We start from the raw sequence: 27,479 nt of genomic DNA, 5'->3' as shown, positions 1-27,479 counted from the left end.
CAGTCCTGCCCAGGGCCATGGGGCATGAACTATGCCACGAGACAAGCCCAGGGCCCGAGGAAGGGGCCCCTGGACACGACATCCCAGCCCCTTCCTCTTGGCTGAGTGCTGTGCTCCCCCACACCGAGAGCTGTGTGTTTAACACTGTACCTTCCAAATATGTAAACTATTATGTCAATCAAAAGTGAGAAAACTGTGCCAATGAACATGAGGAACTTTTCTGTTTTCTGTTTGGAAATGAAGATGAATACGTAAGTCTTGATACTTGGATGCAGTGTTCTCACGGAGCTGCGAAGCCGCCTCCTCTGCTGCTGTCCTCTGCGGCCATCCCATGAGTGTGGTCACCCCCTGCAACACGCCCTGTCCACACTCAGCATGAGGGGCAGGCTTGCTCTGCAGGAGAGCAGCCTGGGCTGCTGTGAGAAGCAAACAGGTCGCTCGCTGTGTGCTTTCTGTGTGCAACGGGAAGTGAGCCATTCTTCAAATCGGCTGCTGGAAAAGGTGGGGGGCTCTCATGAGGCATCTAGACAATAACAGAACAACAACAACATCAATCATAACCCTAATAAAGGGACTTGGGGCGATTGTAGAGGAGCTAGCACATCAATGGCAAATAACAAATTCTCTGTCTTGCGATGTCAGTGGTACTGAGGCTAGGGTTAAGGAGTACTGGTGTGCTGTCATTAGGTGGTGATTATAATAAACAAGATTAAAACAAATAGACCAAGCTAATACCAATAGCATTTCTCCATGTAACTTCTAGCTCTTGGTATCCAAGGTCCCCAAGTGGACAGAACTTGAGATGGATCCTGTCAGGGGACTTCTGCCTCACACGGGACTGCAAACCACCCTTGGGGCCCTTTGAGTAGGATCTACCCACAGACGCCAGGATTCTCCACACCAGACAGGGAAACAGGAAGAATACGGTGTCTCAGAGTGAAAGGTACAGCATTTCATGCTTAAAAAGTGAAGGAAAGGGGAGTTAACTAGGATACGTAGAAACTGTGAAAGAGGCAGAGAGAAAATTTGCTGAATGACTCATTTTTCATTAGAAATGATTATCATAGGAAAGCCTGTATTTTATTAAATTCAACAGAATTCATTAAAATATATGATTAATACAAGAAAGCAAGGAATCAAAGGCATTTGTAAATTACTTAAAATTGTTACTATGAAATAGGAACTATTAGCAGTGATTGCTTGCACAACAGAGGATTTGGCATTGGAGGTGGGAGGAATTCTCGTTTTCCACTGCATATCCTGAGATGTATACTTTGCATACTTATGTGTGTCTACATATAGAATTGTACAGCTTTGTGTGAATTTTCATGCTGACAGTGCAGCTAGTTGTGTCTATGTAGTCACATATGCAGATCTGCACTGTGTATCACTTACTGAGAAAGCAAGAAGTAGAGCAACGCGTGCACCATGGGGAGCCAATGTGCAGCTCCCAGTGCGTCTGTCCTTTCTGCTACAAGCCCAAGCAGCAGTGAGCTTGGAGGGTGGCCTGCAGATGGGCTGCCTCCGAAGGCAGCTCCGGAGGTGTGGAAACCTCAGTGTGACCATGGTCACAGGTATCCTGGGTCTTCTGCCACACCAAGGGCAGGGGAGCCCAGGAGCACGGGGAACCCAGAGTGCGGACAGTAGAGGCCACCAGAGATCTGACACACTCATTTCATTTGCTCTTTTTTCCCCAGGATAGATACATACAAGCTCATATAAATGTGCCCAGGAGTATAATATGCATTTATTTATAATTATAAGACATCAGCAAGTGTAATCTCAAACTGTTAAAATTAACGTCTCTGGGAAGTAACATGGGAAGGACTTAAGGAAGGGGAACATGGGAAGTAACTTAAGGAAGGGGAGGACTTTTCAACTTCTCCGTATTACAAAACTGTAAAATTAAAATCTTTACCATAGCTGTGTACCTTATGCCTAAAAGTAAAGTATACCAGGAATTAAGTTGTATTTGTAAAAATGGAAGAAATTTTTTGCTAAAATGATTAGCTTTCATTACAATTAAAAACATATATTGAATAATATAAATCTCTTCTGTTACTCAGGGCATAAGAGTGGGTCCCACAAACACACCCCTTACTTTTCTACTGTAAATTTTTACTTCCGTGTAATAGTAGCCAGCTGTCCACCTCAGTACCTTTCCTTGAGGGATACCGGAAGCAATCTTTGTGTTTACTTCCCTGGTACAACTAAAGGCAAGTTGTGTGCATATGAGCAGAAGTGTCAAACCAGGATTTACCCCCACATGATGCTCTGTGGGACAGCTTTTGCATATATTTACTTGTGCAACACCGAGGGTGTCACAGACCTACATCACTCTAGGTTTTGTTTCCTAAAAGTTTTCTTTTGGTTTTTCTGGTAGAAGAAGCTCGATTAAGTACAATGACACATGGAAAACAAGATTTGCAAGCTTTAGAGGAGGTACAAAAGAAATCATTAGATTACTCATACGTGGATGATAAGGATGATCCATTATGATAAGAACAGATACTACACTTGATCTTAGCCAAAAGGCCGAGAAACGATAGATGATCCATTATAGTTAAATACATGCTTTTGTAATGGAAATGAGGGTGGGTGACGACGATGATGGTGATGATGATGATGATGGCAGTGGTGACCCTGTGAGCCAAAGCTCCTGTGACAGTGAAATGGAGCAAGAATCAACCAGCATAGACACAGGGAATACAGACCTCCTTGATTCAAATGATGAAGAAAACAGCAATGTGAGTGCATATTTGACTAGGTGAAATGTTACAAAATGCTCACACAACCAAATGGAATGATCCAGTATCAGAACTAGGCTCAAAAATATGGTGAGGGTCTTAGCAGGGGTGAAATGTATTGGACAAAATGCCAGCACTGCCATTCAGGGTTGGAAATTGTACCAGATGAAATGCTACAGGATGCTGTGAAATACACAAAGGTTGAGATACAAATGAAACATTCTGTATGCACCGGTAGCCATATTAAAATATGTATTTATCATGAGACCTCACTAGTTGAACTGAAAGCATTAAACCTGCTGTATTTAGCAGGGATTTTTCATGGTAATCACAGGAATATAAATGACTTATGGAACAGTGTTGGGTCAAAACATGGCATAAAAATTTATGTCCTTGAGGTGTGAAAACTTACTATATTTCCTTTTTTTTTTTGTACCAAGAATCGAACTCATGACCTCAATCTTGCCATGCAGGCAATTATGCAGCTGAGCTATATCCCTGGAGACTTATTATGGTTTCAATTCAGAAATACACTCCGGAACTCAGCCATAAGGTCCTTGTTTGTAGAATAATAAAGTGAATGATGTTCTGAGCAGATGCGCTGCTCCCATCTCCCAAACTAATCGGGATGTGGCATTTGACAGCTGGTTTACCGGTTTCCAATTGATGTTACATTTGCTGACAGGGCACAAGTTGACCAGTGCAGGAGCTGTACGCAGGAACAAAGCAGAAATTCCAATTTCAAAACAGAGACTTGTGTAGTACAATCTTTGGATTTCAGGAACATTTACATTAGCCACATATATGACAAAGAAAGGCAAACTGGTACTATTGCTGATGTCAACATTGCACCGTGTTGGAGGTACTGATAGGGAAACCTCAACAAAATGGAAGCCTGAGATGGAGACTTTCCACAACCAAACCGAAGGCAGAATAGATGCTGTTGATGAGTTATGCAGCAACTATGATGTCACTCAAAACACAAAGCACTGGTCAGAGGCTATGTTTTACTTAATCCTAAACCTGCATTGCATAAATAATTTAGTATTTTACAAAGAGAATAACAAGTGCAAAATGCCACAGAGAAATTTTCTTAGAGTATTGGGACTGGAAATCATTAAAGATTACTTACAACGGAGGAAAAGTAAAGTATTTCTGCCCAGGGAACTGCTGTGGGCAGAAAAAGAAGTTGTGGAGCACACTGGTGAGCTGACAGGCGGACAGGAAGGTGTAGCATCCCAAAGAACTGAAAACAAAAAAAGACGTCAACTGCACCCTACAAAAAAAAAAAACAAAAAACAGGAAAGCAAAACATGTGCCACAAGTGTGAGCAAGACATTTGCATGGAACATGCAGTTGTCATGTGTGTAGACTGCCTTGGGTGTGCCAGTTGAAGCCAAGGTTCTTTCTGCAGTAGACTTTTGTTTGTGTTTACATTGCAGCTCACACAAGTTTTTATTTCTCATGTTATCTCTCAGGTGTTTGCAAGCACACAGCTGATGTAAAAATGTTAATGTCTATTTTAAGCACTCAGTACACATTTGATATTTTGGGCATTTTATTTTCTTATTATTTAGGTTTGATAGTTGAAGGAAAATTTTTTTGTTTAGTGCTGCTGGTATTACAATTGTGTTTCATATAAGAATTTTTTTCTGATACTATCATTTAGGTTTCTTAAGCAAGTACATAGCTGATGTGAAAATGTTGATGTTTATTCTAAACAAGCAATACATAGTAAGAATTTAATATTTTATGTTATTGGTAGTTTATGTTTCTGTTAACTACACATTGCATAATATAAGAAGAACCTCCTGACAAAACAGCAAGATCAGTGAGAATACCAGTATGTCCTACAAAAAGGCCAGGAAAGCAGAATACATGTGCTATCAGTATCAGTGATACATGTGTATGTAATGTGCTATTGTCATATGTGAAGACTGCCTTAGGTGTGATAACTGAAGTAAAGATTTTTTTTTGTAGTATGCTATCCATATTTTAATTGTGCTTCATATAGGAATTTATTTCTGTTGTTCTTTTATAGACTTTGCACACCAAAAACCAGTTAATGTTGAAAATTTTGATGTTTTTTCATAAACACTCAGTAAATATTAAAAATGCAATACTTTATGTTTGCGATATTTTTTCCTGTTAAGTACTCATTGTTTAATATAGTAAAACTCATAAAATTGAAATTAATAATTCATCAACAGAAATATTCTAAAGAATAAATGTATGTGTGACACCCATAGTTATGCCATCTTATGACACGAAATGTGTTAGGCTTTTAATAATTAATATTAGATTTGCATTGTAAAATCTAATAATTGTTCTCATAGAAATAAATATTCTGTGTCCATGAATTATCAAACCTTTTGTTATATTGTATGGAGTTCACTACATCCACTACATATCACACAGATATGTACAATACATTGCAACTAACTGTATGGCAATGTACATTTTAGAGACGAGGAAAATTGTGGTTGCAGGGCAATATATTATCTTTTTATTCTTTTGCAATTGTTCTGATGATTCCTTAAAAGCATTCATTTATATCTGCATTGCCTGATGTTTAGGAGTGAATATCTTTACAAAATCTGTGCTGTCCTAGATTTTATACTATGACTTATTAGCCTGACAAACATTATATGATTATTTGAGATTCTTTATGTGTTTAAAAATGTATTTTATGAAATTCAAGTTCTTCAAGCAACCAGATTTCTTCATGCTGTGTTTCGGTTGAAGGACTGAAAGCAATGGACGAGCCGAGCTTGGTGGCGAATCCTGAGTTATCTGGCTGTGTGCCCCACCCATCAGCCACCGGTTGCTGCTTGCTGTCCCTGAACGCGGGCCGACACCCTGTGTCTTCCTGCTGCTGTGCTGTGGGTGCGGCTGGGCACACACACTACACTGTGTCGGGTCGGAGCTGCATTCCTAGAGCGGATGAGCCCTCTGGAGCCCCATGACGTCCTTCAGCAGTGACGACCATGGCTGGGGGAAAGACGTGGAGTGGAGGTTTTACCTACCTGGGACTGGGCGGACCCGGGACAGTAACAGGTGTTGGCTGCTTTAGGGGTGAAAATGGCCCTGTTGCCCGGGTGCTGCTGCTGCGCCGTATCTGGTTAGGGTAGGATTGTTGAAACAGGTGCAATAGCCTCTAGCAGGTGAGGCCCACAGCAGGGAAGGCTGAGCTCCTGCCCAACCCCAGGAGACAGGAGAGAGAAGCGAGTGCCATCCTGCGGGCCTCTGTCCTGCTTTCCCTTGTGCTTTTATCCTCACAGTGCAGGTGCTGTAGACGACCTGGTGCGGGTCTTCTGGGACATCACATTGTGGTTGCATGGAGATGCCACAGGGGAGAAGCTGGGCTGTTTCAGAGCCTAAAGGAACAGCAGCGCTCAGCGCCCAGGACTGCTGTCTTTGTTTACAGATGCCAAAATCAGGGCAAAGCTATGCTGCCAGGTGCCGCCTGCGGTTTATAAAAAGGGTGTAGCTAAGTCTTCATTCCCTCCCTGGTCTGAACATTGGTTCACAGCGGCATCACCCACAGCCCGGTGCAGGGGTCTTGTCTGTGTGTCACCCCTGTCCACCCAGAGAAACCCCCGCTATTCTGTTTCACGTTGCCGGTGTCCCCTCCCCATCGGTGTCAACTCTGCTGCCCGTGATGTTCAGGAGAGCACTCCGAGCACGACTGTGCCTCTCCTCACTCCTCAAGGTGCCCCACCGGCTTGGGGAATAATTATGAAAATCCCAACCTCTGAGTCCTGAGCTCTTTCCCTCCCATCCCCGTCCTTCTCTCTGTCCACACCACTCATGCCCTGGGGCCTGAGATTCCTGGTGCGCCGTGCCCTCCTCCCTCTCCAGAGCTCAGCCCTCCCAGGACCGCGAGGCCCCCAGGCCAGGCAGGCCTCTCCAAAGAGCTCTCCCGGAAGGGAGTGTTTGCTCTTTTTCGTCTCATTCCTGTAAGTGATTGGATTTGGTGTCTCTATTAGCCGAAGACGGTAGCTGTGAGGAGAGTGAGCCAGGTCTGTTTCCCTCAGAACCGCAAACGCCTGATTTAGCTGATGTATTTCAGGGCATCTGGACACTGCAAATGAAGCTGCTGAATGAATAAATGGACAACTGCAGGTCTTTAAGCAATGATTTCATTGGTATCATTTAAACTCAGAGATGCAACACCACCGCTCCACCTTCAGGCAAAGCAGCCCAGGAGGAAAGAGCCTCGCAGAAGGCGTTTGTATGAGCTTTCCTTAGACAGAGCCAAGTTCGTCCTCCATACGATTTGCATAAGTGAAGGGATTCACAAGTGTGCAGGAATATTCCCAAGGCTGCATCATTGCCGATGAGTGAATATCTAAATATTTCAAACTGAAAAGTCCATAATTCAGAGACTGGATATTGAAGATTATGAAGAGCAAGATAACTCTGGACAGTTATTGTCAAATGTGGGCTAATTAAGAAGCAGCTTAAGTGTAAACCTGAAGAAACTAGAAAAAAATGGAAAGCAGAGGCTCCTACGAAGGAGAGCGTAGTCAGAGTAAGGCGGGCAGAGGGCAAGTTGTTTCCACAGAGGGAGCTCAGTGCTGCTGCTCCTTGAGCCTGTGATCTATCTATGCTGAGGTTCTCGTGCCTGTAAACTGAGATGCTAGCAAGCCCAGCTAGGGCTGCTGGGAGAGTCGGTGAGCTCACATGCGCCTCAGCCTGCCTGCCTTCCCTCCTCTTCTTTCCCACCTTTCCCTTCCTTTGATTTACTTTTCTTTATTTTTCAGTGGTGCTGCAGATAGAATCGAGGCCTTCACATGGAGCTCCATCCCCAGCCCTGTGTCATTTTTCTTATTTTGAGTCCAGGTCACTAAGTCGCCTAGGCTGAGTTACAACTTCCAATCCTCCTGCCTCAGTCTCCCAGAGTGCTGGGATTGCAGTTCTGCTCCACCATGCCCGGGCCCGTTATTGCTTTCTAAATACACAGGCTTAAAACACTTCAGCTTTGTTTCTAATTGTTGAGGTCAGTCCTTCCTTTATCAGCTGACTTCTCCACTAATTCCTGTGTATCTTTGCAGAGTGTGTTAATAATAGACACACAGCTTCTCTGATATACACAGAGGATTAAGTCATCCCCCTGGTCACCTTGACGGAAAAGACTCTCTCCTCCAACTTGTGCCTGCAATGTTGCCCTCACATGGTGTTTTTACATTTTGTCAGAAAGCAAGATCTTCCCAACTCACGGAATGTGGAGGACCCTACAGGGTTTCCAAAACATCATCCCATGCAAAGCTTTGGTCTCATAGCACCAACTTCAGGTCAGTTGTAGTTTGCAAAGCAAAGTGTGCTGTACTACAGAATATTGCTTCTGAAAAGAAGAAAGTGTGTAGCTGACCTGGGCCCGGCCACAGGCTGGACACACGGAAGGCCACGAGTGACTGCGGTCCCTCTCAGAACTGCTGGCGCTGGGTCCTCCTCCTAAGCCTTCTGCTTTAGTTCTGACCTAAAGCAGAACAAGGAAAACAACAGGTTATTCAGTGGGGGTCCTGGCAGTACAACTGTTTTATGTATGAAACTGATTCTTAAAGGGGATAAAGGAATAGAATATCCTAACTTTATTTGATTTTTCAGTTGTCAGAAGTATAATAGTTCTATCTAAATCCCAGCTGTTAAAGTTATATAAGAACTCTTAAAAGAAAGAAATATTTTGCTATTACATAGCAAGTCATTTATTTTTCTGTTCAACATAAGTAAAACTCTGCCTTTATTTTAAGAGGCAGGTAGGTCAGGGAAATACAGCAGGTTTATATTACACCTTCCTCTTAAAGGTAATCTTGGCTTCTGGCCTCATCTTGGACAAGACAAGTTGCAATAAACGGCTGTAAGCTTACTCCTTCTAATCGAAATTCTAAACATAGAACACAGGCAGAATGGGAAAAGCTTCGAGCTCCTCCGGGCCTACTCGGCTTCCAGTCCCAGGAGGCTTTGACCCAGTTGTGGTGGGATTTCCAGTTTTCTGAGTGGACTCCGCATCAGCACCCGCTGCAGCTTCCTCAGCATGCGACTGACACGGGTTTGGCCTGTCTTCTGTGTTGATTTCTCTCTGTTTTGAAAGACAGTACCAACTGAAACCTCAGACAAAGAGAAAAGTGAAGGAACTAATGAAGCGGAGTGAACCTGCCGTGGGGGAGGAGTCTAGCAGTGGCCCCAGCGTTTGAGAGAGACAAAATAAATCCTGAAAGCTGTGCTGACACGAGACAGCAAAGGCAAGTGGCCCCGCCTGTTGTGGCAGCACCTGGTGCACTTCTGGAGAACAGCCCACAACCCTTCCACACGACCAGTGTGCTGTGGACGCCCTCAGCAAGGACACCTTTGTGCACACTATGAAGGTGGCGCTGTGCTGATTCATTGGGTACCAAATAGAAGTAGGCATCATCTTGCTCCCCCGGGTCTCCTAACACGCCTTGTAGAGCACCAGACACCCAGTGCCATCAATACACGGTCTACTGTGGAGTTACTCGGTACCGAGAACCCAGAGAAACAAACCTGAGGCCTAAGGGACACCACAGATCCATCCTTTGTAAGAAAAGTCCACTAAAGAGCAGAAAGACTGTGACAGTAAAATCACAGCGCCCTGGACACGGCGGCCCTCAGCTGTTCAGAGTTTGACCCTTTACTGTGTTCCCAGCCTTCTCCTGTCCTCCTGACTCCACAGATATTCCCAGGATCATCTCCCAAGTACACCTCTGCTTCTCACTTCCCCGTCCCAGGAATCCCACCCAGGCAAATCCCACGGGACACAGGATACACAGGGTACGTCATGCCCTCGAGTCACTGGAGGTCCCAGGACAGGAGCTCTGTGTCACCCGCTTTCCTAGGACCATGAGCTTCCTGTGCACCACGTCTGGGGTCCTGATTTCCCCTCTCCTCCTTCAGGTGCCCAGCGCTGTCTCAGTCCTGCTTGGTGACTAGGGCTCCTTTGCCCCCTCTGACCTGTCTCCATGTGGCAGGAGCTCTGTGGGGGAATCAGCTCCCCCTCATCACTGGCACCCAGAGATGCGCCCAGGGTGGGGGGGCACAGCCCTCTTTTTCCCTTCTTTGGCAGCATGGATACTGCCCCAGGTGCAGGTCTCAGGGGGAGGCGTGGTTCAGGGTCAGATAAACTGGGGATGCCTGGAGCTGCGTTAGACCTCAGCCAGTGACAGAGGGGACACAGCTGAGATGGGGAAGCTGCGGCAGGGACAGAGGCACCCAGCCCCAAGCTCCTTCCCTGTCCTCATCTCACTTCGGTCTCAGTCCCTGGAGCTGTGGCACTTTCCTCACACTTGGTGGACGGCTGGTGGTGCCAACTCTCAGAGGCCATCTTGGCTAAGAGCAAGTTAGTGAACACATTTCCAAGGGTCTTTGTCATTCATTTGGGATAGTGAGTGCCAGGAAATGAAGAGTTTGGGGACGGAGTTGGGGAAGGGTTTCTATGTGTCACCTATTTCTACCAACCTGGAATATAAACCAGGGCCCTGGGCTAAAGACAGGAATCTGTTATTGGTGCTGGTTCATTATTTGACTTATAGCTGAGCTCTACCGTTTCTCTGTGGACTGATTTAGGAAAAAGATAAAATGTTGCATAATCAAAGCTTTCAAGAAACTTTTAAAGGGGTACAATTAGCAAAAGGCCAATTCTCTAATTTTAAATAGGCTGGCAGGGAAAGTAATGTTTTACTTAATGCACCTGTTTAATTTGATGTAAAATATGACCAATAGCAATTAAAATTATAAGTAAGATACAAATATGCATATTGTCCTTTCAGTAGATAATGCAATTTTTCACCACGGTAATTTTACAAAAATATGTATTTTCTTATTGTTTAAAAGACAGATGGGAATTTGATTAAATACCAAAAAACTTGGGCAGTGAAACAAAAATTAAGGCCTTAGAAACTCTTCAATTTAACAGATTGCATTTTAATGAGCGGTATCACATGAGAAAAACATGTTGATAATTATTTGCAGTAGTCTGCTAACCACATCTATGCGTCTGCCTTGCTACAGTCATTCCGGCCCCAGGAGACCACAGATTCTGAGACACTGTGATCCTTGCTCTTTCCAGTGACTCTGAATGCTTGCAGACCTAATTATTAAACTCCACTCATTGGGGCAAATGGTTGGTGCTGGCTGGCAGTGATTTTCCAAAGCACAGTGAAACAGGACTGCAACTCATGTGTTTAATAGAAATTTTCCACAGTCCTGTTTCCTTCCACTGGTGTGGAGACGGCTCCAAAGAACCGATTTTACTTAGTGTATTTCAGGGTGCTCCTCACTCTGAGCCTTTGTTTCTGTAGGAAGTCGATCTGGTGAAGGGAAAGGTCCACGAGCCCAGGAAGGAGCTGAGGGGTGCTCAGTGCACAACAGTGGGTCAGGGGGCGCTGCCCAGGACTGTGCTCTGCTGAGGTCTGAGCCGACCTTGTCCCTGGAGTGCTCTGGCCCGTGTGCTGCCTGAATGGAGCAGGGCTTGTGCACCCCTTCCCTACACACTACCACCTTTCCCCATCTTAGTGGGGAGGTGCAGGGTGCCTTAGTAACAGACAACAGGATAAAAATACCTACATAGGGAGTTTGAGGGCATTGACACAGTGAAGAAATTGAGGGCTGCGGGAGCCCAGTGGTAGGGCATGTTCCCACCATTCACATGGTTGTGGATTCAATCCCCAACTCTCTCCTAAAAACTGAGGCAAGTAAAAATTGGACAATCTTTTTGCATTGACAGTGAGCAGAAGAAAATGAAGCAGGCTTTTTAGATGGGTCGTCACTGGTGAGTGCAGCAGTCATGCAAAGAACTTAAAGGCGGTGTCCAACAGAGCAGATCGCCCCAAACAAGGACCCAACCCCGTGGCGGTCACCGTGTCTGCTCCTGTGTCTCCCAGCCAGCAGGAATCTGGGGCCGCACTGCTGTCAGCACAAGGTCAGCAGCTCCCACCCCGCCTAACTCTAACCCCAACCCAGGCCTAACTCTAACCCTAGCCCCCTAACCCATCCCTAACCTTAACCCTAACTTTAACCCTACCCTAATCCTTTAGCCCTAACCCTAACTCTGCAAGGGCTAAGGTCACATCCTCTGGACTTCTTCTGCTGGGGTCACTGCCTTTATCAGAGCCCAGGTCAAGTAGTAGTGCTGGTTGTCCCAGTCACTAAAGCCCTGCACTGGATCTCCCTGTCTCAATTCTGGATGTGAGTTCAATGACGCCCCTGTCAGACCACTGATTTCCTGCCACAGAGACCCTTTCACACAGCACCACAGTGGCACCTCAGCAAACTCACCCCGCTGTGCTAGGGCTGCTTCACCATGGCCCACCGCTGTGTCTCTGGGTAGTCACGTGTCCTCTTGCAGTGCCGGAGGCTGGATGGAGGGCTGGTGAGCTGGGCAATGCCTCTGAGCCCACAGGGAGGTGTCCAGGGCCCTCTCGTAGCACCCAGTGGTTCTGGTGATCTTGATGCTTGCCTGGAGGATGTCACCTGGTGTCTGCTTTCCTCCAAGACCTTGTGTGCCCAGCTTTCTCCCATCTCTCTCCCCAAATGCCCACCAGGCAGGGTCTCTACAAGCCTGAAGTTTTCGTTACCCTGTCTCAGCTTTGTAAACCTGACAGTGTGGGGTCCAGATTTGCTGAAACCAGGAGAAAAATATTAGTCAACTGGGCATTCCATCCGTCTTCCATTAGGAAAGGCATAACTTTGAGGACTTCTTGACTATTCAGTGGAAGTAAGTTTGTTCTATAGGACAGAACATATTGTTTCCAAATGGATATTCCTGATTTAAGACAGAGGCCCTTCTTGGTGTCCACTTGTGAACGTTCTCTGTGGTATTAATGTTCCTGATGCAGAAGACAGTCAAAGTCTGAGTGACGGGTTAGGGTATAAGGCACACAGGGAGGTGTGCAACTTCAGATTCACACAACCTTCTGAGCCAGATGCTGAGAATCTGAGTGTACCTGATCCTGTGCCCCTCATTCCTGAAAGCCCCCGCCCCAAAGCCGACCTGACACCTTTGCTCAGCCAAAACTCAAGTTGAAAACAGTAGGCTGTTTCTTTTATTAGTTGGGAATTTTTAAAAATTATGTTATCAAAGTGTTTGTTTGTTTGTTTTTTTTTTTTCCTCCGGTACCGGGAACCGAACTCACGATCTTGCGCTTGCCAGGCAGGCGCTTTTTGCTGCTGAGCTAAATTCCCAGCCCTTATCAAAGTGTTTTTGATTTTGTTTCAAAGTATGTTCTGCATGAACAAGCGAAGAAAAAACCATAATCCTACATGCACATTTCAGGGCTCATCTCTGGACAGAACGGGTGGCGTCTGGACTGAGGTTTTAATGGGAGTAAAGGGGGCAAGCGTTGCAGGTACAGGCCTCCCTGATCGGAGGGATGCAGCTCCAAAGCAGAAACTCCCAAATTGTGTACCTGTTTTAGGTGTCACTTCCCTGCACAGAAGACAGGGATGGGAACTGGGGTGTGGAAAGCTGTCATATGTGGCTGTGCTTTAATTTCCTGTGGTTTGGACACCCTGGCCCTAATCACTTTCATTCAAGTGTATCAGTGAGTGCATAGTCTTCCTGCTGGGATCATTACCTGCGGTGGCAAATCATGGGTATCTTCGATGTTGTCGCCTTTGTTTTTTTTTTTTTTTAATTTTATTTTAAAGAGTAAAAGAAGGATAACAATAATGGGGGGGAGGCTTACCAAATCACAGACAAAGTGGTAGGAAATTATCAATGGCTATTGTTTTACATATTGTTATCTACAAGATAGTTTCTCAGGAAAACGAATAGACAAATAATAGTGAGTTACAGACAAAAGAGGTAGGAGATTATCGATAGTTGTTGCACTCTACTTAGGTATCTTCAAAAGAAAATAAATAGAACTATACATGAGTGACCTATTGAATAATCATTAACTGTTGTCAATGGTTGTTGTAGGAAACACATAATAATAAACATGCATCCATTTATGAAATAGGATAGGAACAATACAAACATTACATAGTTATGTATAGATTAGTATGTTGTCTCCTTTGTAATTTTTGAATCCATTAATATGATTATCTCCCTCATTTAAGTCTTCCACCCAATTAAGTCTGCTATAAATTTTTCAGTGTTTCATAGTTTTCCCATAGGAGCCTTCTATGTATTTTGTTGGATTTATTCTTGACAATTTGAGTTAGATCATGTGTTCAAATTTGTTTCACATAGTCTGTTACTGTTATATTACAATGAATAGATTTCTCTGTACTGACCTTTTATCTAGCAACCTTATTAACTGTCTCATTTAGTACAATAGTTTCATTGTAGAGTCTTTATATTTTCTGCATATAAATTAGTGGGGATGCAAATTGCGACTCTGCATTTTCTTCTCAGTTTTTTAGTGATGCCTTCTTTTGGTCTAATTTTCCAGTTACACCTTCCACCCAGGACAGACAGTCACAGCTCACACCCTTTACTCATCCCTGGGCTCCAGGGGAAGATCGTCATCGTGTGTGACACCATTTGCAGGGTTTTCTTAGGTTAGGGATACTCCCTTCTATCCCAAGCTTGCTGCTGACATTTTCATGAATGGATATTGAATATTACCGATGGCCTTTTCTGCATCCATTTAGCAGATAGTGTTACATTCTATTTTGTTAGTGGAGTTTATTACAGAGATCGATTGCCCTTTTCAGGGCTGGAGTTCAAGGTTATACTGATTGAATGTAATGAGTTGAAAAGTTGTCTTGTGTCTCTTACTATTTCCCTCTCTCTTTAAGTTATTTTTTATGAATTTGCTCAAGATTGGCCATATTTTATTATATGTTGATTTAAAAATTTCCTTGCCCTGAAATATTCTTTGGAGAGATCATTTCAACTCAGCTCCTTTGCAGTTGCTCTGGGACTTCAGTTCGTGATCTTCTTTCCATGATCTGGTCCCATGTGTGCTTGCAATTCCATTGCAGCTGGAATTGTGGAATGAATTCTGTGACCAGAATCATGGAAATAATTAAGTTTGAGGACCAATGCCCCACTGTAGATGGTCTTTCTCCTTCAGGGCAAGTCTTCAGAGGCTGGGAGAGTGTGAGAAGTCAGACACCCGGGTCATGTGTTCTGATGTGGGACTTACTAGGACCTGAGACAAAATGACCTCCATGGCATTGAGACCATAGTCAGCCTACATGGTCACCTTGAACTGAACTTATGTCTGGGAAGGTCAACTCTGTGAAACAGTAGTGAGTTAGCTGACCTTCGGAGACTCCTTCCACCTGAGTACAGTCACATTCCAGGTGCCCCTCCTCTCCTGGGCAGGTGCTGGCCCCTGACCGATGCTCGGACAGCCAATCCATCTCTCCCTGATGCATGACTTGAAATGGGGGCACCACCATGGCCTATGATGTCCATTGGAGGTTCAGCCCTTGTGCTGCCTGGGGGAACACCTTGCTACCTGACCTGATGTGCGTCTGTGTCATCAGTCAGTGTGTTGCTGTCTAACTGAGCTCTCCTGTTGCCTCCCAAAATGCTACTTTATTTGCTCGCTGTCTCACAACCTATCCTGCTGTTTAGTGTTTGTTCCTTAGGACCATACTGGAGGGTGTCACCATTCAACAACAGATACTTCTGGAGACGGTCGTGAAGGTCTTCCTGTGTTTCCACTCTTTTGGAAAGAGCCTCTGCACAGGGCATGCATGCACAGACCTCTCACCATCCATGCAAAAACATACCACCCTCTCTTGTTCCTGAGTTTGTTTTCCCCAGTGTTTTGTGAGCACAGCTGTGGGTCTTCTCCCACGGACTTTGTCTGCCCTGACTACAAAAATGAAACTGCAGAACTATGAACTAAGCAGACCTGCAGCCACTCAGTGATCCCTTCCAGCGGATCTTTGGTCTACAGCATGCTAGAGAAGTGTGGGATTCCTTACTTTAAGTTCATGAAAATGTTCTATTTGCCCCAGCTCCAACTGGCATCTGTGTTCCTAATGCACCGCTACCTGACAGGAATAAACGCCCTACTGAGGTGAAGGGAAACCACCAATCTTGAGCCAGGAAATCCTAGCTGATGTCTCCTGGTCCCATCTGGATGTGGTCCTGCCCAGAACGAGGTGCCCATGCTCAGTACCATCGTGGTACCTTGCCCCATTCATGCTCCTCACAGCTGGGATGAGGAGCCTCTATGCGTCTCACTTGTCGCTGACAGAGAATATTGCTTTGCCAGTCGGCCACGGTTCCTTCCCAGTGACCTCTGTCAGTCATTTCTCCGCCTCCCTGTAGGAAAAGGGGCCACACCCACCTGCTTCCCTCAAATGGGGTCTCATCTGGGAAAGCAGGAAGCAGAGTGTCTGACCTTTCTCCTTGCATGTGAAGAACAGCAAAGGTCATTCTGATTTTTAAAACTTTAGAGAGTTGAAAGATTTCTCCTACTTGAAAAATGTTGTTATGGAATTAATAAAAACCAGAATTTAAGGTTTTAACATAAAACAAAAAAGGCAAAGCTTTCTTTAAGACGTTTAAACTGAATACTTAGTCAATGGGAAAATGAACCCTAATGTAAACCCGCTATGGAGGGTAGACAGACAAAGCCAGCAAGCCAGCGACAGTCCCCCGCTCACACTGGTGAAGGAGAACCTGCTGACACAAATAACACAGGACGTATCGCCCCGCACCCATGTGACTGTCCACTCATCTTGAGTCTTTCACCTGCTTTGGTTTGTGAGATTTGGTTCTTACCTCTCAACATGTGTGGAGTCATGTTGGAAACATATTTTGATCTTTGAAAAAGCATTGAGCTACCCGGTACTGGAGAAAAACAAAAACAAAAACAAAAACAAAAAACAAAAACAAAAACAAAAAAAAAGAAAAAGAAAAAGAAAAAGCATTGAGCTATCCTTTTGTCCTTCAGAGCTCATCTCCTGGAAGGGTTAGAGAACCCTCCAAAGACATAAAAACATGCACGTGGTCATTCTCAAACTCAGAAAGGAAACAGTCCTAGGAAATTCCACCTCAACCTGTTATCAATACCCTTGACAAAGGTTAATTTTGAAAATAAGAGTATCTCCAGAAGTTGAAATTCCTTAAAACAACCAGTCACAATGAGGCTAGATTGTTATTAAACTACTGCATTGAAAAAAACTTCTTCCACGTATGTGTGTGTCTGAGTACAAATACACACACACACACTCACACAAACACACACAAACACACACACACACACATTATTGGCTGATTGTATTGCTTGGGACTTATATGCTGTTCCACTCTGCAGCACCATAGCAAAAATCATTTATGAGTAAAACAGAGTTGGGTTTTTCCCTTAAATTTAGTTGAACTTTTTGTTTGTCCAATTCCCCAAGAACCTACATTTAGGTTGCTGTGGATATCGAACTTGGGACACCAAGTTCCAATAAATTCACCAAGTTCCAATAAAGTTCACTTCCAATAAATCTTAATAGCAAACTCAACTGATCACCCCAGAGATTGATTCTGTGGGCCACTGCCATTTTTCTCCAAGACAAGTTATTCTAAGTGCCAATACATTTTACCCCACACAAATATATGATTGTTTTAAGCTCTATGAATCAAAATGGATTTTTGTCAACCTTTTCAATATCATTCTGCCACAAACACCTTTTTGAGCAGCAAAGTACAAAACCTTTATATAGTAGATGTTGTTAAAACAAAAAAAAACAACTAATATGGCAAGTGCAAGTGCATAGAAGTCTACCACACCTGTCCTTTCGTAAATTGACTCTTCCTAGGGGAAAATAGCCAAATTCCTTAGAAATATAATCATTATAAATATGCTTTGAAAACATTCTAAATTAAATGATTTAACGTATTCCTTTGAACAATATTTTCCTGTGTATATTTTAAAAGGTCATTTTCTGCAAAAATATGTGCTCTGTTGATGTCTATTTCCAGTCGCTTATATCCGTATTAGTTCAAATGAGTAAAGCTCTGTAAATGTGCTAGGTGTATGCTCATAACATATACTTCATGGGATTCTGCTTTTAGGGAGAATGAGCCCATTAAAAGGATAAGGTAACATGTGGAAGGCGTGGAGGCGGGGCTTGGATCACAGCTCCGTGCGTGCAGGGTTGTGGAACCAGCACTTCTGAGCTGCAGAACCCCAGCTGTTATCAGCCTAGCAGGCCTTAATTTCTCAGTTTGTAAAAGTGCAGCGACAGTCCCCCGGCTCACACTGGTGAAGGAGAACTGGCTGACACAAATAACACAGGACGCATCGCCCGCACCCATGTGACTGTCCACTCATCTGAGTCTTTCACCTGCTTCGATTTGTGAGATTTGGCTCTTACCTGTCAACATGTGTGGAGTCATGTTGGAAACATATTTTGATCTCCTTTAAAAAAGCATTGAGCTATCCTTTCCAGGCATGAAGTAAGGGCCATTTAGAATACTGACTATACATGTACAATATATGTAGAATGGCGTCTTTATCAAGTGATACAGGTGCTGGCATTCAATTGTAAAACATATTTATGCTAAAAATCGACTTTCAACTTTGTGGAGTTTCGAGGCCACTGTCTCTAGGAAAATCTTCTCTCCACAGGATGATTTCTCCTGCCCGAGGCCTATGAAGTTACAAAAGTCTGCACCAGCTGTTGCCACTCTCTAGAAAAATACTAGAGGGAGGACTGCACTAGGTGTCCGGAGATGGAGACGGCACGCACGGCCCTGGACGGAGGCAAGGAAATGTTGAAGTGGGGCAGTCGCGCGGAAGCCCCCCCAGCCTGGGTCTCTGCCGCCCTCCAGGAAGCAGCACACGATGTCCCTGTAGCCCTCCTTACAAATTAAAGCTCCTCTGAAATCTTACTGAAGTATACAGACTCAAGCCAGTTCTTTATTTTCCTTTCGTTTTGGTAAAACACTTCTAAATTTAAAAAATGTCATTCCTTTTACATGAAACCCTCTCTGCCAAGTAAGAAAGAGACAACAGCTGCTTTCCACTTCTGCTTCCTTCGCCCGCTGCTCTACCGTGACCCAGGCCCAGGGGAATTTCTCCCGCAGCCTCTAGGTGACTCCGTCACTTCCCATAGTGCAGACTGTGCGCTTGCTTACAGGGAGCCTCCGTTCTGGAATATTTTGAGGGTTTCCCTTAACATTTGGGTTCTTTGGTATACAATGTTCCCGGCTCCTAAAAATAAAAATATTTTAAAATAAAATAGTAAATAAATAAATAAAATAGAAAAATAAAATTTTTTTTCTTTTAAAAATTAAAAAAACTGACCAAACAACAATGAAGACAAAAACGAAACAACACAAAAACAACAAAAATGATACATGATCTCAAGATAAAATGATAGAAGTTTACAGTGGCTGCTGTATTACATATTGTTATCTTCCATGAGGTTGCTCAGTCCATTAGACATAAGAATGTAAGACTGATCAAACAATCAAAGACAGTAACAAGTAAAAAATAAATAAAACCTTGGAGGTGATGCAGAGCCTCACCATACAAGATGGTAGGGGTTCAACGGTTCTTACATTGCATGCACTGATTTGCAAGGATGCTGATGCTTTTCTGTGGCTACGTCCCCCTCGCCAGCGTCTTGCCTGTGCCTGGCGTTTCCTCCTCTGCAGTGGAGCATGGAGGGCACCATACCGAGCTGAGAGGAGGGGAAAGAGGAGAGAGGTTGAACCCATGCACAAGAGAGGAGCGGTGAGGAGCTCACATCCCCAGAGAAGGGAACTGCAGAGGGCCTCTGTGGACCCAGGAGGCCGCGCCCAGCAGGACAGCTAATGTGTGTCCCTACAGGGGCCCCTGGGCCACCCCAGGTGGGACGGAGCTGGGCTCCTCCTCCTGAGCTGCAGCCCTACTTGAGTGGGTGAAAATGCTATTGAGTGCAGGCGTCTAGGCCCTCACCCAAGCTACAGAAAGGTTATTTCTGTCTTACCCAGTGCAAGGCAGGCACACGTCTCTCCGCGTCACATCAGCTCTATAATTCTACCCACAGATGGGAGTTGTCCTCACACAAAATGCCCAAACCAGATAGAGGAAAGATCTGTAGGATTAGTAATACAAAATCAGGTAAGGTGCCACAGTTTTACTGCTGCGAATGTTTCAGACTCTTGAGCAGCTCCCGTCCAGCTGAGTACAAAATGCTGTTTTTGTTTAAGCGCTCCCTTTTTACTACCGTGTGCTCTCCTACGCCATGCTGAACAGCATAATGTTACTGCTACTAATAGGGACCTAAATACAGCATCTGCTAATTTCCTAATCCGGCACCTGTCAGACAGTACCTCAGCAAGCCTGGATGTGCTGACTCTCCTGGCTTTGGAGGTCATGAATCAGGGATATTACACACACACACACACACACACACACACACACACACACACACTAAAAGAGAAAGACAGAGGCAGAGAGAGGGAGAGGTGCACACTGTTTGGATTAACAAGCAAACTGCAACCACAGTGACAACAAACGTACAACTGAAGATGGACAAAGGACTTGACCAGATATTTCTACAAATGGAATACACAAATAGTCCAAGACCACATGGAAAAAAAGTCAATATTACTTAGTCATGAAGGAAATACAAAAGCAAATCCTGATGTAATACCACTGCATACACAGAATTATGTATCACAAAGATAGGAACTTAAAAATGAAGAAGGGGAGAAGGTGGAACCCGTGTACACCGCAGCAGAAGCAAGTGTGGGGGTGCCATTGTGGGAAATGCCACTGTGGGAAATGCCATTGCTGGAGGACTTGCACATGGAATCACATCACCTAGAAATTCCACCGTAGGGCGGGTAGCAAAGCAGGGAAACCAGGGACCATGTCCTCATCCTTCACAAAAGGCTAAGGTGGAAGGATTGCATTGTCTCTCAGTGGATAAGTGGTAAATGAAATGTTGCAGAATAAACACAGACAATGGAACAGGTACACATATCCATGTTTGTATCCTGTAATGATTGCAGTCGTCATGTCGTCTGTATGTGTATGCAGCGCACCTCAACTCTTCCTTCACCCCCACTCCTCCCCTCCCTTCCTTCTCCTTCTATCCCTTGGCCCTCTTCCGTTTATCAAATCTCTATTTCTGTTTTTTCTTTCAGTTCTTTTTAAAGCCCCTCTTCCTGCATCTCCCTTCATCTACCCCATTTGTTGGTCTTCTTCTCATTTGAAAAAAAAATCTATCTCCTACTTCCTATTATCTGTCTTTTATTTTGTTTTTTGTTTATATTTTGTATTTCTCATGTAAGAGAAACCATGATTTAAGCTTGTGTGTCTGCTTTATTTCACTTAATATGACCTCAGCGTGCATCCTTTTTCCTATGAATGCTTCAAGTTTATCCTTGTCTATTGCAGAGTAGTGCTCCACTGTGTATAAATACCACATTTTCTTATCCATTCATTGTGGATGGGCACACAGGTCCATTAGCTACTGTGAATTGTGCTGCTATAAACATGGGTAAGTATGGGTCTCTGTCTTATGATGTCTTTAACTCTTTTAGGAGGATACCCAGAGAGGGAAGAGATGGGTCAGATGGAGCTGTAGCTTTACTTTTGAAGCCTCTCCACACTGATGTCCATGGTGGCTGCAGCACTTTGCATTCCCACCAGTGATGAAGAAGGACTCTCCCTACTGCCCCCACTGCCCGGGGCTGGCATTTGTCCGCCTCCAGAACTTCCCCTTCTGAAAGGCCCTTCCTAGCTAGCTTCTAGGAAGTGCCACCCCTGGCTTTCCTCCTCCCTTCCGTGGGGCAGGCCATGGTGTCAGCTCCTTTTTCCTGCTCCAGAGGGTGGCTTGTTTCAGGGGTCACCCCAATAACTCTCCTCTCTGTCTCTGCTCAGTTTGCAGATCTCTGCAGGGCCCCAGGTCTTTCTTCTGAGCACCAGGCCCCAGCCTAACAATGGATAAAATTCTCCAGGTATGGGAGGTCTGTCCCCTTCAGGGTACCATCAGAGCTCAGGGTTGTGCACTTGGAACCCCTGGATGTGAGTCCCTTGGACATAAGTGCTACCAAAAAGAGCAGAGTCACCCATCTCTGGCCTCCCTGGCCCTACAAGGACAGCAGCCTGGCTGCCCTCTTCAGGGCTACACACAGTCAGGGCACACGTGTGCCAGGCCTCACATACCACCCTGGCGGCCAGAAGTTAATTTTTCTCATAAGCTCCTGAGCCGGACAGACAATTGCTGGCAGACAGTGCTATTCCACACAGTAACATCTGCTGTACTGGAAATCTACTTATCAGGAGATTTACTCATCACTAAATAGAACTTCCTTCTTTTTTCCACTTCAGATCTTTAATCATTGTGAGTCAACTGAATTATTCATAATTCTTAAAACAACATAATGCTTTGGCGTGTTTGCTGTGACTTAAAGTGGCAGTTTAGATGGAAAGAAAACACTTGGTTCCCTGTTTCGCACGTAACTGAGCCATTGATCTCAGCCTTCGTTTACGGGAGCACCGGCGGGAATGCTTTCCCACCCGTTTGCACATTTAGCTCAATATGCATTGTATAATTTTTACTTTTACTCTTTTTTAAAAGTGAGAAATATAGCCTTTGGGCAGGAGAAGGAAGTAATTAGTGGCTGCTGAGATGCTTCAAGCCGGCTGGTGTGGGAAGCTGACCTCACAGGGCTGTGTGTCTTGCACTTCATCACTGTGACATTACTCCCCCCCCCCCCGGAGACAGTGTATAAATCTCATCACTGATGCACTCAACAGTGGGTGCGATGATACATTATTTGGTGTTATAAAATATATTATTAAAATGTACAACTGAAGGATGTGCCTTTGATATTTTCACATTTATGTGCCTAACTTTGTTAAACTGCAAAAGGATCACAACCATACAGGTCTGATCATTAGTGAAATAGCTCTGAATGCAGAACAATTGAAATTCTAGTTTTAGTGAGAAAACAGCCTTAAAAAATTGTTCCGAGGGGTCTCAGAACGTCCTCCACATTTAGATTCGTGGTGGGCGGAAACTGCATCCGAGAGGCATCTGATGTTCATCTTCCCTCCACGCACCGCAGTGGAAAGTGCAGGATTTGTTACCATAGAGATTTGGACAAATAATTTTATAATGAGTTTTTCACACAGAGAGATGCATATTGTGGTTAAAAATTACCCAGTTCCTGCACAGAAATGACTCTGAGAACAAATGAGGCTCTGAGGGAAAGGAGAGCACTGCTGCGGAGGCGGAGGCCAGGGAGGATTCACCTTGGAAAACAGCTCAAGTGACTCCTGAGGCCAGAAGCCTGCATACTAGCCATGGAGGAGGAGGAAATGGAGAGGAGAGGAGGGGAAGGGAAAAGAGAAAAGGAAGAGAGGGGAGGGGAAGGGGAAGAGAAAGGGGGAGGGGAAAAGAGGGGGAGGAGGAGCACCTCTATGCTTCCCTCTGCTCCACGAATCCTTCTCCCTCACTCTGTCATCCTCTGAGCCTCCGTGTGACAGGGGCACAAGTGGGTGGTGCATGGGCCTGGTGCCCCCTGGGTGAAGGGCCTGAAGACTTGGGGCCCACAGGGACAAGGATGTTGGTCCATTTTGATGACCCTTAGTGAAACGCAGGTCGGCCCACAAACGGTGGGGGAGGGCACTGTGTTGGGAGAAGCAAGTGCTACCCCTGAGACTAAGCTGTTGGAGGGCACAGCTGCATATCTGTTATGTGTCCCAGATAACAGATATAGGAGCAGGACAGCCGTGCTGTCTGGGCCAGCACAGTGGGCACATTGCAGTTCCGCCACTGCAACACTTGGAGGAGGCTTCTATTGCTGGAGATGCTCCACCTGAGCTCAGGGACTTACTGCAAGAGGGAATACAGACAGGTGCATTACAGCAACAGCACCAGGGGTGCAGGTTTTGGGGCCCTCACTGACCTACTAGGCCTGCGCTCCCAGTGTTCACTCTAGGTCTCATTTTCAGAGCAATAGGGCTGGTGCTCTTGGCTCACACTGCGACACCCACACTCTAATACAGAGAACAAGGAAATGCTGGTTGCAACATGGATCAAACAGTAGGGATGGAGACGATCTGATTATTTCCATGTTAAACTAGAGGCACATGGGGACCAGGAATTACACCACCAGATTCCTAACCCTAACCCTAAGCCTAACCCTAACCCTAACGCAACCAACACTAACCCTAACCCTAACCCTAACCCCAACCCCAACCCCAACCCCAACCCTAACCCTAACCCTAACCCTAACCCTAACCCTAACCCTAACCCTAACCCTAACCCTAACCCTAACCCTAACCCCAACCCTAACCCCAACCCTAACCCAACCAACACTAACTCTAACCCTAACCCTATGCTAGTCAAGCACTGGGAGCAGAGTGCCAGGAGTCACCCAGTGCCCACAGGGGCAGCCCAGCTGACACCATGTCCATCCTTCTCCTGAGCTGGGTTATTCTCACCCACTGACTTGCTGACCTACTGGTCTCTCCGCACAAGTTTCAAAAGTGAGCATCAGCCCTGGAGGAAGGGTTCTCCATGTGGGAATGCAGACCTCCAAAGCTGCATAAGCCCAAGGCTCCAAAGCAGGAAGCCCAGATTCAAGGCTAGGAACTCCTGGTGTCAGATTGGGAGCAGCCACTCTGGGCCACACCCTGAGGCAGCCTTCTGGTGTGCTGCCCTTGGAGACAGCACTGTGGCTGGTCCTGCCAAGTCCAGTTTCTTGTGCACCTCCACCAGGTCACTCAGCATGCTGACAAGCTGACTAATTCAGAGCAGCAAATCCTGCAGAACCAGGCCATCTACAAAGCTCCTTTGCCATACACAGGTCCCCATTCTGAGATGATGCTGCGGTAGAGGACCTCATGGTGGATCCAACACTTGAAGAACTCTCAGACAGGGGAGGATGGAGTCATCAGAGGCAGAAAGGTCAACGCACACCCATGATAGGGGCCAGGTGTGTCAGTGCCCAAGTAGAGTGTGATCCGTTCCAGATGAACTACAGTGCCTCGCTCTACAGAGCAGGGCTGTTCTCCAGTCCCGGTGGTGTGATTCCTGGTCCCCACATGCCTCTGGTTTAACATGGAGCTAAACAGACCATCCACATCTCCAAGAGTCAGGGTGTCCAGCCCTGACCCAAAGAGAATGGAAGACTGGTCCCTTTCTCCCAGCACCGTCAACTTTGCCCTCTCATAAGAAATAGCTGAACTTTGAATCTTGTGTGAATTTTGAATATTGTTTCAACAACTGAAAAAATAATGTTAGAACGTAATCAATACTTAGATTTCTTACAGATATAACTAACAATTTGACTTTTGTTTAGACTAATTTTTAACTAGAATAGTGTTGGTCACATAGAATGCATTTAATAATCCTGATTTTAATTCCTTAGATCATTGTTGAGATGCTTTAAACTAGAATGTCAACTTGAGCAAGTTAAAACTTCTCAAAATAGTATAATAAGTGTTTAACATCATCATGGAGTATTGCCATATTTAAGATGAAGACAGCCAGGAGAAATTTCCTCTTGCTCGAAAATTTGAAATCTAGGTTCTATGGATTTCCCAGCTTTGGGAAGAAACACTCGTCAGGTGTGGAATGTACTGCCACAAAGCTCTTTGGGAGCGTTCTCATGGGTGTGGTGCATTCAGTCCTGAAGAAGCACAAGTGAGGCCGTTGCTCTTCTCAACAGCTTGCCGATATTCCTCTACTGACCAAATCAGCAGACATGGAAACTGCCCTGTGCGGGAGCATGGGGAAAGAGGAGCTCTGCTCTGTACCTCCAGCACTGCTGGTCTGCAGGAAAACTGCACTTGCTGCTGTTGCGGAGGACCCTTTGCCTGGAACTGAACTCCGGGCCTTTGCACTGTGCTCCATCCCCACCCCTTCCTATTTTCCCTTTTGAGACAGGGTACCAATAAATTGCCCATGTTAGGCATGAACTTGCAATCTTCCTGCCTTGGCCTTCCAGAATGCGGGGATTCAAGATGGACACCCACACACCTGGATGAAGGCATGCTCCTCCAGCAGAGTTGGACGATGTGTCTCTGGCTTGCTGTTGCCCCAGCATGCAGATCCCACATCAGGAGCATCTCTGCTTTTCAGAAGGAACTCAGACTTTGTGTACTTTCCCAGTAGATCCAGAAACAGTCATTCCACAAATCAAAGTTACAATCCTGCAGTCTTCGTGTGGAAGAATTCACATACAGGCATTAAAAACGTTTATTTCATACAAAAGTAGGAAGCAAATGATCAAGAGTTCTTCAGAATTAAAATATGTCCCCACAGACTGTGGAATCTCAGCTTGTACTGGAATCAGCCCTGTCAATCACAAAGCACACCTCCGTCTTTTCATCAAACACAAGAGAGCACAGCCGGTGGGTTACTGTCAGCCCTGAGCTTTGTGGGATTAGGCCCCTTACCATCAGAAAAACACACGGTATGAATTTTACATTCATGCCTCAGTGCTATCTTTCAGGCTTATAATGAAAATCACCAGACACATCAATTCGCCATTGGAAACAGAGTGTAAAGTGGGCACCATGGTGGGGTGGGTGTTGAGGTGATATTTTTCTTAGCCAAGAATCATCTAATTTTTCTTGAATACAGCTCCCAAAGGCAAATATACATGTCAAAACTGAGCAGGTAGAGGTAAAAGAATGCACACAGAGAAGATTTAATTGTGGGGGGATTTGACGCTGCCCTCAGGCAGGTTTGCAGGAAGAGTATTAATGGTGGGGAAGGAAACACGGATAAAAAATATTTGATGCTGCTCCGGGAATTATAAACGACCCACTGACCTGCCTAATTCAACAGCCAACATGAACACTGGCCACGTTTTTATTTTCTTACATAAATCCTCATGCTCTGCCACGTGCAGGCGAGGAGATGCTGAGGAGGGAGGCAGCACAGGGCATGGGGAAGTCAGGCCCCCGAAGGGACACAGGGCTTGCAAGGGGACACCGCCTTCCTCAAGTCCAGGGCCCAGGGGAGCAGGGTTTCCTGCTGTGGACCTTGGCACTGGCTATTTGCTCCTCATCACCTCTGTACACCTTTTGGTTTACAACTGTGCCATCCAGACTGAGAGGTCGAGATGTCCTTGCCATGGTATAAACACAGTATGCCTGTGTTGGTTTAATACCCTTAGTTATTGTGGGCCGATCAAGCCTGAGATCTCCCAGACAAGTGGACCGCAAAGGCTTGAATGAATGAGACAATTAAAATAATTGTGGGGCTTCAGGAGGGTTCAACTCTCTTACAGATTTCGGGATTCTCTGGGTTAAGACCAAGATTTCTCTGGGCAGCCGTTATTTATTAGGTTTTCAAACAAAGGAGGAAGATACTCAAGAAAACGCGGAAATCTCATAGGACCTTGGGAGAATTTTCCCAAGTAGTAAACTATGTCAGTCAGGAGAACTACCTTATCTTTAGGCTGGCATTTATTGTAGGAGTGTGGAGCCTGCCGCTGCAGTTTCCTTGTAGTTAATTGGGGTTGGAGCCAAACATCCTCAGCTGGTGCCTTGTCTTGTCCTTTGAGACATCACAGCTTCACACTCGAATATAGGCTGCAGCTGTGACCAGGGACTCACAGAGGTTTACTTACTATGAGTCCACTGCCCATCTTTAGACAAGGTGCCTAAGCTTCAGACAGCTCCCACGTAGACATGCAAAGCCAATTGGTTAATATTACATCCTGCTCAAAGCCACTTTATAGTGGTCTCCAACATGTCTGTAGCACAGATCCTTTAGCTTTTGAAATCCACTCATGAGTGTCCCTGTCTCTCACTGGTGTCTTCCAGAAGCACTGTCTCTGGATCCCTAGCC

The 27,479-nt window shown here is 45.3% G+C and overlaps 1 long non-coding RNA gene across 1 annotated transcript; it reads right to left on the bottom strand.

Moving 5' to 3' along the window:
* Positions 1-18,581: 18,581 nt before the first annotated feature.
* On the bottom strand, positions 18,582-19,893 carry LOC102013039. The gene is made up of 3 exons (XR_259280.1): positions 19,644-19,893; positions 19,234-19,355; positions 18,582-18,883 (listed from the first exon to the last, which is right to left on the bottom strand). It is a non-coding gene; the product is annotated as an uncharacterized LOC102013039 (long non-coding RNA).
* Between the last annotated feature and the right edge of the window lie 7,586 nt (positions 19,894-27,479).

Source organism: Chinchilla lanigera, unplaced genomic scaffold (assembly GCF_000276665.1).
Source record: "Chinchilla lanigera isolate Chin_1 unplaced genomic scaffold, ChiLan1.0 scaffold00002, whole genome shotgun sequence".
In the NCBI taxonomy this organism is placed as follows: Eukaryota; Metazoa; Chordata; class Mammalia; order Rodentia; family Chinchillidae; genus Chinchilla; species Chinchilla lanigera.
Note: the sequence above shows the minus strand (reverse complement) of the source record. Positions and strands in the feature narration are given on the sequence as shown.